The following is a 4571-nucleotide window of genomic DNA, read 5'->3' on the forward strand; positions in this document are numbered from 1 at the left end:
GAAGGCTGGGGTCACTAGCCTGGGGTGGGGGCTGGCGGCTATGAGGGGGTAGTTCTGGGCTCCAGCAGGGATGGGGGGGCATGGAAGGGGCGGGGCCTTAGGCGGAAGGGGCAGGGCTAGGGCTATCCTCCCACAGCCGGCGGTTCACGTGCTGCCCATGGCTTTAACCTATAAAGAACAAGATGGGGTATTAGTTGGTGACTGCTACAGACCACCACATCACACTAGGGGAGCGGGATGACGGACTTCTTATTCACCTATCTATAATGTGTAGGAAGAAAACCTACACGATCATGGGTGACTCCAATTTGAGTGATATATGCTGGAGGTCTCATGCTGCCAGTACTAAACCATCCTTGGAATGTTATCATCTAAATATTATAGATGATGGTTTCCTAACAAAAAACGTTACATCAAACACTGGGGAATTCTATATTAGACCTCATCTTGACAGACTAGGAACAGATCACAGAACTAAAAATTAATGGTAGCTCAGGTACAAGTGATCATGAATTGATTACATTTATAATGTGCAAACAGAACAAAGTTCAGACCAGTAATATATAGACACACTTGGTCCTTTAAAAGGGCTGATTTCCCACAGCTGAAAACAATGATGAGACAAATCAGCTGGGAGCAAGAATGTAATGAGGAAAATGTACATGATAATTGGGAATTGTTTAAGAACACTTTGCTAGATGCCCAAAAGCTACAATATCACAATCAAGGAAGAAGGCCATATTGGCTAAAAAAAAAATGACTTGGTTCAGTGGGGAAGTGAAGACAGCTATATAAAAATATTTATACATTTAACAAATGGAAGAAAGGGGAAGTTGATAGTATGAATATAAATCAGAAGCTAAGAACTGTAGAAAATTGATAAGGGTAGCAAAGGGACACAAGAAGAATTTTTCTGACCAGCACAGTTAAGGACAATAAGAAGGAGTTTTTAAGTATATTATGAACAAAAGAATCCTAATAATGGTATTGATTAATTACTGGATGGAACTGGTAGAATTATCAGTGATAATGCAGAAAAGGTAGAAGTGTTCAATAAATGTTTCTGTTCTATATTTGGGGGGGAAAAACTGATGATGTAGTCTTATGATAAAACTCTTTCCATTCCACTCATGTCTCAGAAAGATGTTAAACAGCAGCTGCTAAAGTTAGACTTTTTTAAATCAGCAGGTCCAGATAACTTGCATCCAAGAGTTTTAAAAGAGCTGCCTGAGGATTTGATGTACCATTAATGTTGATTTTCAATAAGTTTTAGAAGACTGGGGAAGTTCCAGAAAACTGGAAGAAAGGTAATGTTGTAGTGGATGTAATAAACTTCTGTAAAATGTTTGACTTGTTACCACATGATATTTTTTATTACAAAAGTAGAAAAATATAAAATCAGCATGGCACACATTAAATGGATTAAAAGCTAGCTAACTGATAGGTCTCAAAATTTAATTGTAAACGGGGAATCATCATCAAATGGATATGTTTCTAGTGGGGTGCTGCAGGGAACAATTCTTGTCCCTATGCTATTTAACATTTTTATCAATGACACATAAAATCATTACTGATAAAGTTTGCAGATGACACAAAATTGGGGGAATGGTAAATAATGAAGAGGACAGGTCACCGATACAGAGCGATCTGGATCATCCGGATAATCTGGGTGCAAGCAAACAATATGTGGTTTAATACAGATAAATGTCAATGTATATATCTAGGAATAAAGAATGTAGGTCCCACTTACAGGATGGGGGACTTTATCCTGGGTAGAAGTAACTTTGAATTTTTTTTTAGGATAATCAGCTGAACAAGAGCTATCGGTGTGATGCTGTGGCCAAAAGGGCTCATAAGGGGCAAGGCTGGGCAGAAAGGCAAACCTATCCTGAGGACCCTTGAACAAGGATGCCAAAGAAGCCTCACTGTGAGGAAGAAGACTGCTGATCATAGTTGGGGCTGAAGGTTTAGTTGTCTTCTCTTTTCTTATGCTATCTTATATTGGACTTAAAGACTTTGCGGGAGACAGATGGTAAGAACTGATCCACAGAGGCAGCTCTGAAGCACTCTAGAGTGCCTAATATTATTGACCCTCGGAGGGCCCTAGTTCAGAGCCCGGTGGAGTGGGATGGCCCAGGCTCCCCTACTACTGTCCTTGTTGCAAGAGGGGCATAAAACCTCATTTTCGCTCCACCGCCCCCTCTAGTAAGGAGAGGGTAAGAACACTGAAAATGCTGAGGTGAGGATAAGCCACATATAAGTGTTAGGAACTAGAAGGAAGGTCCTTCCTGCTGGGAGGTGAGAAACTGAAAACCAGGTATGCTAACCCTAGGCCACCTAGCCCTCCAACTACTCTACTACAGACGCATAAATGGGGGGAATCTCAAGTAGGAGTAGAGAGGTCATTTTACCACTGTATTTGGCACTGGTGCAGCTGCTGCTGGAATACTCTGTCCAGTTCTGGTGTCCACAAGTCAAGAAGGATGTTGATAAATGATTTAAGGATTAGAATACATTCCTTATAGTGATAGACTCAAGGAGATCTATCTATTTAGCTTAACAAAGAGAAGTTTAAGGGGTGATTTGATTACAATCTGTAAGAAACTATATGGGGAACAAATACTTGACAGTGGTCTCTTAAATCTAGCAGAGATGGGTATAACATGAGAGTATGGCTGGAAATTGAAGCTAGACAAATTCAAACTGGAAATAAGGCATACATTTTTAACAGTGAGGGCAATTAACCCTTGGAACAGTTTGCCAAAGGTCATGGTGGATTTTCCATTACTGGCAATTTTTAAATCAAGATTGCATGTTTTTGTAAAAGAAATGCTCTCAGAATTGTTTCAGGGAAGTTCTATGTCCCATGTTATACCTGAGGCCTGTGTTATACATAAGATTTTCCCTTCTGGCCTTGTAATATATGAATCTGTGAAAATAAAAAGTCTGACCACGCTAGAACTGAAAGTAAATCAGTCTGTTGCCAGTTCTTCTTTCCACCATCATTCATTTTCTAGCCAAGGCTAAAAGAAGAAAATTGAACTACTATGGATTGTTCTTAATGCGTAACGGCCCATTTTTGCAAGGTGCTCTGCATCTGCACTCTCAACTCCCATTGAAATTGATGGGTGCTCATCACTTCTCGAGATTAAATCCTAAATATTCACACCACAAATCCCTCATAGACAATTATATTTTTAAAAACATGTGACAATTTGAATTTGAAAGGGAATGCAATCAAAATATATAGTAAATGGAAAGCATATTTATAGGTTTGAGCAAAAAGTCATAGCAGCTGCATTCTATAATCATTAGTGTGGTACTGGATAAGAATAGCATACCCACCCCTTCCAGAATTTATTATTGTTTTTAAGGAACACAATTTCTTTGACTTAAAGTGTGGGGGGAGACACAAACAGTTTGATTCTACTTGCCTTCAGGGTGTCTGACTTTGTTTTCATCACTAGTTGAAGGATTTAAACACTGTGTTACCAAAAAGTATTAACAATGGTAATTCTCATCCCAGGAGGCACTGGGAAACTATTCAATGCTGTTCAATCTTTTTAAAAAAAAAAAAGTAATATATTTTTTTTAGTCCTTTCTTCCAAGGCTGCTGCATTTTCAAATACTCCTTTCCCCCAAGAACTGAGGACAGGCTCAATATAAATGATGCTATATACAAGTCTCTGTTATTGGGAAAAAATGTTAGGATTATGCTTTGTGTTGTTTTATTTGTGGTTTTAGTTAGCCAAAAAGTGTTACTGTTTAAAAATGGAGTGTATTGTTGGCTGTGTTGCTGAGCCAAATCATCGTTGCCTTACTTATAAGTACTCTCATTAAAATCAGAGGGGCTTCTCATGTGTGTATATTGGCCACCGTAAAAAGGGGAATTACCCCATTTGTCCATATGTATTACTTTTGATTGTCTTATTATTTGAATCTTTTGTGTGAAAAACTAACACAAACTGCACAAAATAATGTATTTTTAAAACTTGACATTAAATATAAATAACCCTGGTGCTTCCCTTAATTTGATTCTACAAATGCACAGAGTTGAACAAATTGTTAAAACATTTCATGTTGACTAAAGTATTAGAACCACACAAGCACAAAGCACTTTGTTACAGTCCTCTATGCTGGTGCCTCCTTTTTATATTTTGGTTGAAATTCTCAAATGCAATTCGATAAGCATTAAAATAAATGAGGCTAGATTATTGTCTGGGGTAGAGGGAAGAAGGTATATACAGGGTGGGATCTGAAGTGACCTTGCACTATTGAACCAGCCCCTTGTAGCTGGAACAATTCTGTCATTGTTGCAGCCCTATAGTGGATGTTTGCGCTTAGAACCCCCTCATTGTCATAGAATGTTGAGAATGTTAATCAGAAACTATGAGATATGCAGGGAAATGGAGGGTGCAGAAGGGGGGAAGACTCACTACCATGACACATTGCTTACTTGTAATCTTCACTATTGACTTAATTGTTCCTAAATCTCTCCTGACTCCTGACTGACTGCCTTTCCTTATCTATTCTCTAATTCCTCTTTGTAAACCATATATTTCTGATAACAG

The 4571-nt window shown here is 38.6% G+C and overlaps 1 long non-coding RNA gene across 1 annotated transcript; it reads left to right on the top strand.

Moving 5' to 3' along the window:
* Window positions 1-201: 201 nt before the first annotated feature.
* LOC125635360 (uncharacterized) lies at window positions 202-4017 on the top strand. Its single transcript, XR_007356240.2, has 2 exons — window positions 202-1307; window positions 1801-4017. It is a non-coding gene; the product is annotated as an uncharacterized LOC125635360 (long non-coding RNA).
* Window positions 4018-4571: the final 554 nt, after the last annotated feature.

Source organism: Caretta caretta, chromosome 4 (genome assembly GCF_965140235.1).
Source record: "Caretta caretta isolate rCarCar2 chromosome 4, rCarCar1.hap1, whole genome shotgun sequence".
NCBI classification, from domain to species: Eukaryota; Metazoa; Chordata; order Testudines; family Cheloniidae; genus Caretta; species Caretta caretta.